Genomic DNA, 9,790 nt, shown 5'->3' with positions numbered 1-9,790 from the left:
CAAGCAGTTAACCCTATTAAACTCTCATCGAATGTTGAGATAGAACAAAAGCTTATGCTGGGGAGTATAATGCACTGTCTGGGGCTACTAAGGGGTAGTATACTGTGTGGGCCACTGTGCAGTATTATGCTGTGTTGGGGTTCTGGGGAGCATATTATACTGTGTGGAGCCTTATATACCATGTGGGACTATTATGGGAAACTCAGGGGAGCATTTTATACTGTACGGGGACACTGTGGAGCATTATATACAATGTGGGGAAACTGTGCAGGGCTCAGGGGAACATTTTATACTGTGGATCATTATATACCATGTGGAGCATTATATTGTGGGGGAGGGGCTCCAAATTCTTGTGGGGAAGGGAACAGAGGGTAGAGTAGAGGGGAGTGTTAGTAGTGGGAAAAGAGAAAGAGATGGGGCTCCAATGGTATGTAAGAGTATATATATATATATATATATATATATATATATATATATATATATATATATATATAGAGAGAGAGAGAGAGAGAGAGAGAGAGAGAGAGAGAGAGAGAGAGAGAGAGAGAGAGATTATTTTGCATTAAACCAGGGGTTCCAATTTTTTAGGTTACGGTGGGTGTGCAATGTATCAAATCTAGCTACTTGGTTCACTTTATTCTTTCACTCAATTACTAACACTGTCAGCTGTAGTAAAAGTTGGGGGATTAATGCCTTTGCCACAGCGAGAAGTTGATAAATGAGATGCTGGGAGAATGATCTAGCAAAGACTAGTATGTTCGGTTATATACAAAGGAAGAAAATCGTCCTTTTTTTTTTCATACAATATTTTTATTAGGTTAGTAACGCTTTAGTTTTGACCCCCTCAATCTGGATAAGAATTTTTCTCAATATCGCAGATGTTCTGCACAAGTTTTTTGGAGGAGCAGTTGCCCAATGCTTCTCAAATTCAGATAAGTCCTTCCTGAGGGCTGTGTTCTTCTCCAATCTTGATAAGCAAAATTGTAAAAGGCTGATATGTAACCCAGAGGGCTTGGGGGTCGGAATGAGCTCCAAAATGTTGGTTATAGGTATCAAAGTACCGTTAGACGTAATGTCTACTAGTCTTAATTTGTCCAGCGGGGTCCAAAGATATCGAGTAGGGGAATGTGAAAGTTTAATAAGGTAAGGGGTCAAACTGACTGGTAGGAGTGGAGAAGGGAAGGGAGCAAGATCTTCAGACATGTTCCTCCAAACCTCAGAACTGCGAGTTGGGGAGCCCACAAAGCCAGTTTCGTGAAGAGTGGATGAAGATCACCCGGTCCAGAGAGGGTTTTATATAGCTTAATCCACCAAGCCAGTTGCACTGCTTTATAATAGTTCTGGACGTCAGGCAGACCAATCCCTCCAATGTGTTTGTGTTTGACAAGCTGAGACCAGGATATTAACGGTCTTTTGTGGTTCCATAAGAAGGAAGAGAAGATACTGCGAGCACTTCTCAAAAAGGAGGGAGGCAAAAATATTGCTAACATAGACATTCTGTATAGTAGTTTGGGCAGCACATATGTTGAGATTAAGTTTTTTCCTCCTAGCCATGATATTGGCAGTTTAGTGTAGGACTCCAGTAATATTTTTAGCTCCTTAAGTAACGGTACAAAATTTGTATCATACAGTAAGGTATTGTCTTTGGTAAGAAATATTCCTAAATAATTGATATGGATAGTCACCCAAGCAAATGGAGGTGCTTGCTTAAAGAAAGCTAATTTCTGTTTGTGACAGATTAATGGGTAGTATTTCAGATTTTTCAAAGTTAACTTTAGAATTGGATAAGATTCCATATTCATCAATTAGCGCACTAAGTGCTAGCCGGCTGTCTCTGGGTGAGGTCAGTACAAAAAGTGTGTCATCAGCAAATACTGTTGCATAGACAGTTTGGTTACCAAGTGATACTCCTTTAATATCGGGTTTTGTCGGACAGATTGCAGGAAGGTTTCTAATGCAAGTACAAATAGGCTTGGTGATAATGGGCAGCCTTGGCGTGTACCATTGTAATTATAAAATTTTTCTGAGAAGGTCACATTAATCTAAATGGACGCATGGGGGCTACCATAGAGTATGAAAACAGCTTCAATAAAGGCTGGGGGGAGCCACATTTTTTAGAGTTCTAAGAAATGTCCCGTCTATGCAATCAAACGCTTGTTTATTGTTAGAAAACAAAATAAACATAATTGCTTATCCCTGCCAGGTGCAATTATTACCTTTAGTAATCTTGAGTACAAGGAGTAGTGATAAGATAATGATATTTACTGGAAGCCAAATATGATGAAAACACAAGTGAAACTATTGTAGTTATTTGAAAAGATAAAACTTTAGAGACCTTGAAAAATGACCTTTATAACTAGAGATGAGCGAGTAGTACTCGATCGAGTAGGTGTTCGATAGAATACTACGGTATTCGAAATACTCGTACTCGATCGAATACTACTAGCTGTTCGAAGTTAAGATTCGATGCAGAACCAGCGTTGATTGGCAAAATGCTATACATTGGCAATCAACGCTGGTTCTTCTCCTACCTTTAGAAGTCTTCTCCCTGCGCAGCTTCCCCGCGGCGTCTTCCGGCTCTGCATTCACTCTGCCAGCCATCGGGCCTGGGCAGAGCCGACTGCGCATGTCCGCTTGTAGTGCGCGCATGCGCAGTCAGCTCTGCCCAGGCCCGATGCCTAGCAGAGTGAATTCAAGGCCGGAAGAGGACGCGGGGACGCTGCGCAGGGAGAAGAATCCAGCCCAAACCTCACTCATGGACTTGGTAAGTAGAATTTGATCGAATGTTGCCTACCCCTGAAACGAGCATTTCCCCCCATAGACTATAATGGGGCTCGAAACCCGTCGAACAGTGAGCGGCTGTTCGAATCGGATTTCGAACCCCGAACATTTTAGTGTTTGCTTATCTCTAGTTATAACCTTTGATCAAAGCTAAGGCCCCACAGCAAAAAAAAAAAAAAAAAAAAAAATTATGCAGAAAAAATCGTGGTGGAAAAGCTTCATATTTCTTTCTGCAGTGTTTTTCATTGCGTTTTCACAGAATTCTCTGCGTCTTTCTGCCCTTATGATACCTATACGCTAGCGTTTCTGCAGTTATAATTGACATGCTACGGCCCCACTTGCGGAAACGCAGCTTTTTTTTGTTGCAGATTTTGTTGCGTTTTTTTTGAGTCAAAACCAGGAGTGGATTGAGCAGAAGGGAGAAGTATAAGGCCCATGGGGCAAGAAGGGGCGGATTTTGGCATGGAATCCACCCCTCACAATGGTGGTCTATGTTGACTGCTAGCATTCTTTTTACCGCTAGCGGTAGTGGAAAAAAAGAAACGAGCTGCACTTTCTTCAGGCGGATTCCATGGAATCACTGAATCAGCTGCGGTGTCCACCTCATGGCAGCACCCTCCGGACTAGGCTCATTCATTTGGGCCTAATCCGGAGCGGAAAGCCGCAATGGGATGACGTGCACTGCACCAGCATCCCATCATGGCAACCGCAACCGAATATGCTCACACGTATTTACGTGTGAGATTATCCTAAGAGTTTCCTATATATTTCACGTTCCTCTTGTGGCCATTCTTGGCTCAAAAACACGCAACAAAAAAAGCTGCGTTCCCGCGACGAGGGGCCTTAGCCTAAGGCTTTATTTACATGACCACGTCAATTTCTTAGAGGTGAAAGGGCACCAATCCATTTTGCATACATTCAGCATTTGTTCCACGTCAGTCTGTCTGATTTTGAAGGCCACATTTTAGAGGGCATCAATCTGTTTTTATGTCTGTTAAAAATGGACCCATTGCTTTCTATTGGGTTCGGGCTTCTCTGAAAATACAGTAATAAAAGACATGATTAAACTTAATTGAAAAAGACAATAATAGACAGTACCGCGCAACACCTAGCGCATTATCCTTTGTAGGTAATTCCACACAAAACAAAGGAGACCAATAAAATAATCACCTTTTAGGTGAGAATAGACATTCACCTCAAAATGGTAGGGATAAAAAGCAGCCAGGATCAACGTGCTAGCACGTCATAAACTAAAATAATAAGGACCATCCAATCCACAGAATATAAATATGGAAAAGAAAGATATCGGATCCGCGCTTACCCTCACACCAGTATTTTATTCAGCCTTAAAAGTACACAACATGTTTCGGGATTGAAACCATCCCTTTCTCAAGTGTCCGTTCCGTTACAATCAAAAGAACAAGTAGCAAATGCACAATATATAGGGATGAAACCTATATCGGCGTGCACGTGGATTGTGTCTTGGCGTGCGCTGTAGAATGGCTAACGGCATTGAACAAACCATATACAAGGTGAGATCCAGTAGAGAGCCAATGGCTGTGATGTATATCATGTTTAAGGTATGTTGATTATTTATTTTACTGGCATTTTTATATGTTAATTGAGTGGGAGTGTCAATTTTTTTTGTTGCAGATTTTGTTGCAGTTTTTTTGAGTCAAAGCCGGGAGTGGATTAAGCAGAAGGGAGAAGCATAAGGCCCCGTTCACACGGGGCAAGAGGGGGCGGATTTTGGCATGGAATCCACATCATAATCCGCCCCCTCACAATGGTGGTCTATGTTGACTGCTAGCGTTCTTTTTTCCGCTAGCAGCATGTTGCCGCTAGTGGAAAAAAAGAAATGAGCTACACTTTCTTCAGGCGGATTCCACGAAATCACTGAATCAGCCGCGGTGTCCACCTCGCGGCAGCACCCTCCGGACTAGGCCCATTCATTTGGGCCTAATCCGGATCTGAAAGTCGCGACGGGACACCGTTAATGACTACCGCAACGGAATATGCTCACACGTATTTGCGTGTGAGCTTAGCCTAAGAATTTCCTATTGGGTTCTATCTATTGGGTTTGGGCGTCTGTGAAAATACAGTAACAAAAGACATGATTAAACTTAATAACTTGGGTAAGATGGCTGCAATAATAAACATGTACACAAAACAGAATAAAAAAAATAAAAAAAAAACAAAAACAAACTGCAATCACACAATAAAAAAAAATGATCAATTTCAATATATGGTTGTAATAAATAAATTAAAAAAATTATATGTATTGTTAGGGTCTGGGGTTGCTAGGTGGGGTGGCATAGACACACAAGTACAGTTTCTTTTAGTCCAAAACAAAGGTAGAGTTTTATGTTTACTCAAAAATATAGTGCAGCAACAAAAGGAAACAATACAAAAATAAATCCCTGCCCGGCTAGGCTCTAACTAAACATAGAATAGGTTACCTCACCTAGAATCACAGAAATCCAAAAGCCAGTAGGATCATTCAGGACACAGCTCCAAGAATATGACCTCTCTGTCAGCTCTCCAGCCAAGCTCTGCCAAAGTGTTGCTGCTGGAGCTGGCTTCTTAAGACTCCTTGACTCTCTGCAGCTGAGTCACTGCTGGAACATCCCCAAAGTGTGGACTGGAGCGGGGGTGGAATGACAGGTACCACTACCAATCCTACCTGTCATTCCTAAAAAGCCAGTTCCGTACTTAGTATTTACCAAAATGCTCAGCAGACGAAAGTTGTATGCTGAGAACAAACATTCCTGGAGTTTTCTCATCTCACCGATCTGAGTAGTCTGGTTGAGATGTACACCCCCTCCATTACCTGACCAACCATGGGCATTTGTGGCCATCATACAATGCACCCTTGACAGGGCATCAGCATTTCCCAATTATTTCTACATCAAACACAAAATTTTGCAGAGTCAGGAACCATCGGGTAACCCTAGCATTTCTGTCCTTATTAAGTTTCATCCATGTAAGGGGAGCATGGTCAGTGATCAATTTAAACTTTCTCCCCAGGAGGTAATACCTCAGAGCATCCAGCGCCCACTTAATGGCCAAATATTCCCTCTCTACAATGGCGTAGTTTTTCTCAGCGGGGACAGCTTCCTGCTCAGGTACATTACTCATACCTCCCAACTTTTGAAGAACCAAAAGAGGGACAAAATGTGCAAATTTAGCCCCACCCACTTTTGTGTTGACTCCGCCCACTCGTTAATTTTTCATGTGCCCGCACACAGTATAATCCTCCTACAGTCACCCGTAAATTATATGTCCCCCCTCTATCTCTCCCCCAGTTTCATATACACCCTTCATCTGCCCCCAGTTTCATGTTCCCCTTCCATCTCTGCCCCCAGTTTCATGTCCCCACATCTCTGCCCCCAGTTTCATGTCCCCTCCATCTCTGCCCCCAGATTCATGTCCCTCCATCTCTGCCCCCAGATTCATGTCCCCTCCATCTCTGTCCCCAGTGTCATGCCGTCCTCTCCATCTCTGCCCCCAGTGTCATGCCGTCCTCTCCATCTCTGCCCCCAGTGTCATGTCCCCACATCTCTGCCCCCAGTTTCATGTCCCCTCCATCTCTGCCCCCAGATTCATGTCCCTCCATCTCTGCCACCAGATTCATGCCCCCACATCTCTGCCCCCAGTTTCATGTCCCCTCCATCTCTGCCCCAGATTCATGTCCCTCCATCTCTGCCCCCAGATTCATGCCCCCCTCCATCTCTGCCCCAGATTCATGTCCCCACATCTCTGCCCCCAGTTTCATGTCCCCTCCATCTCTGCCCCCAGATTCATGTCCCTCCATCTCTGCCCCCAGATTCATGCCCCCCCTCCATCTCTGCCCCAGATTCATGTCCCCCCATCTCTGCCCTCACATTCATGTCCTCTCCATCTCTGTCCCCAGTGTCATGCCGTCCTCTCCATCTCTGCCCCCAGTGTCATGCCGTCCTCTCCATCTCTGCGCCCAGTGTCATGCCGTCCTCTCCATCTCTGCCCCCAGTGTCATGCCGTCCTCTCCATCTCTGCCCCCAGTGTCATGCCGTCCTCTCCATCTCTGCCCCCAGTGTCATGCCGTCCTCTCCATCTCTGCCCCAGTGTCATGCCGTCCTCTCCTTCATCTGCCCCCAGTTTCACGTTCCACCTCCACATTACACTTACCGTCTCCTCCGCTCCCTCGCCGCTCTTTGCGCCTCTCTCGCTGACACATATGCGGCTGAAGCAAGGAGCTGACACCGGTCAGCTCCTCGCTTCACTGCTGCACGCCTCTCTCGCTGACACATATGCGGCTGAAGCGAGAAGCTGACCTGTGTCAGCTCCTCGCTTCGCCGCTGCCGCCGGCTACTGGATTGTAGACGCGATGTGTATTTGTGTAAATGTAAACCAATTTTACTTTTTTGTCCATGAACTACTTATAGATTACACTGGAAAGAGGGGAGAAGGGTTGCACTATGTTAGTGACGGCGAACCTATGGCACGCTTGCCAGAGAGGGCACGCAGAGCCCTCTATGCTGGCATGCGTGCATTCACCCGAATCGCTCACTAACGGGGAACCCGGTACTGGATCCCCGTTGGTGAGCAATTACTGCCTTCAGTTGTATGTGCAAATGCACATACAGCTGAAAGCTGTCAGTTTAGGCCGCAGATCGCGCAACTTCGGCCTACACCGATTACAGAGTTTGACCTCTGCCCCAACGCAGGCACGATGACGTGAGTCATCAGCGCCCGCAATCAAAAGGAGGTGGAAACCGATGGCTCTTCATGGGTGAGAGTGTGAGAGTGAGTGTGTGTGTCAGTCAGTCAAACTGAAGAATGTACTGAGGAGCATATAATACTGTGTGTGTTTGGAGGGGGTACTGAAGAGCATACAATACTGGGGGAGTGTACTGAGTAGCATATAATACTATGTATGTTTGGAGGGGTACTGAGGAGCATATAATACTGGGGAAGCGTCCTGAGTAGCATATAATACTGTGTGTGGGGGTACTGAGGAGCATATAATACTGGGGGTTGAATTGATAAGCATATAATACTGTGTGTGGATGCCACTGTAGAGCATATAATCCTGTGGGGGGCTACTATGGAGCGTATAATACTGTGTGGGGGGCCTACTGTGGAGCATATAATACTGTAGGGGAGGGGCACTGTGGAGCATATAATACTGTTTGGGGTCCCTTCACTATTTATATCACACAGTATCTGTTTTATAGCAGACATGATATTAGTACAGGATATAAGAACATTGCACGGTCACTATAAAACCTGTGCGATGTAAACAGTGAACATTAATTGTTCAAAGTACTAAATGCAGAGACCTTTACCTCTCAGTACAAAGTTGTTCATATTATTGAAAGCTCTGTAAAGCCACATTCATATGACTGTAATTTGTGGATACACACAGTATTAAGTTTAAATTGCTGTGTTGGCACTTCACGATAATTTAGTGGATTTTGGGTTGCATTTTGGGTACTCGGTCTCTAAATGGTTCGTCATCACTGTACTACGTTGTTAATTGGGTGTAAATGTTTTATATGTTGGCGTCAGGGGCATACATTTTAATTTTTGACAAAAAATAGTTACAAAAATAGTAATGGTTATAATAGTTGTGATAATATGTATTGAATATGTAAAATCAATAAAAATGTTGAAATGAAAAGAAAAGAAAAAAGTTGTTGTTCACATCAGTGTTACGACAAATTAGTAAAATGCCAAAATAATAAAAATGTAAAGTGGAAAAAAAGATTTACTGTAGCTCTGAGAATGTCAATTACAGTGTGATACTGAAAATTTACTTTAGCATAACCAACAATTCAACATATTTTCCGCGAGCGAAGCTGCGCATATTCTACTAATATATATATATATATATATATATATATATATATATATATATATATATCTCCGCGTCTTCTCCGCGCCACCGTTCGCCTACAAACCCGGTTCTTGTTGGTATGCAAATTAGCTCTCTCGCAGCACTGGGGGCGGGCCCCAGCACTCAAACAGCACTGGGGACAGCCCCAATGCTGTGAGATAACTCTCTCCAGTGCCACCTCCATCTTCATCAGCAGCCTCCTCTTAAACCTCTTCTTACTGCTAGGCCTCGGGCAAAGCAGACTGCGCATGCCCATAGGCCACGAGAAAGTGGCTGCTTGCACAGTATTGTAAGTGGCCATTTTCTCGGGGCCTGCGGGCATGCACAGTCTGCTCTGCCCGAGGCCTAGAAGTTACAAGCCACCGCCGGAAGAAGAGGCTGAAGATGACGCTGCTGTTTGAACACTGGGGCCCGCCCCCAGTGCTGCGAGAGAGCTAATTTGCATACCGACAAGAATCGGGATTGTAGGCGAATGGTGGCGTGGAGAAGACAATGAAAGGTAGGAGAAGAATAGCCTTTCTTAAGGCTATTCCGACGTGGTACCTAGAAAAAATGTCGTCTGAATGATAGGATCCCTTTAAACTCCCAGGCACCTCGGTCAAAGATGACCAAAACGCCATTTTACCAGCTGCGCGTGGGCACCACCATTTTCCTGTGGGTCACTGGCACCCAGAGAAAGCTACGGGGCCAGCATCCAGTTGTCATGACTGCTGGGAGCCTTGTTAAAGAGGACCTTTCATGGTTTAGAGCACATGCAGTTCTATATACCGCTGGAAAGCCAACAGTGCGCTGAATTCAGCGCACTGTCGGCTTTCCCGTTCTGTGCCCCGGGTTAAGAGCTATCGGTCCCGGTACCGTAGTTCTTCACAGTCAGAAGGGCGTTTCTGACACTCTGTCAGGAACGTCCTTCTTCACAGCAGCGCCTATAGCACTGTACAGTGTGAGTGGGGAGTAACGCCCCCTCCCTCTGCTCACAGTGCTTGTCCATAGATGAGTGTTATCAGGAGGGGAGGGGACGTTCCCAGTACAGCTCTATAGACACTTCTGTGAAGAAGGATGTTCCTGACAGACTGTTAGGAACGCCCTTCTGACTGTGAAGAGCTACAGTACCGGCACTGCTAGCTCTTCACC

Source organism: Leptodactylus fuscus, chromosome 8, assembly GCF_031893055.1.
Source record: "Leptodactylus fuscus isolate aLepFus1 chromosome 8, aLepFus1.hap2, whole genome shotgun sequence".
In the NCBI taxonomy this organism is placed as follows: Eukaryota; Metazoa; Chordata; class Amphibia; order Anura; family Leptodactylidae; genus Leptodactylus; species Leptodactylus fuscus.
The sequence above is the reverse complement of the archived record's forward strand: the minus strand, read 5'-3'. Positions refer to the sequence as shown.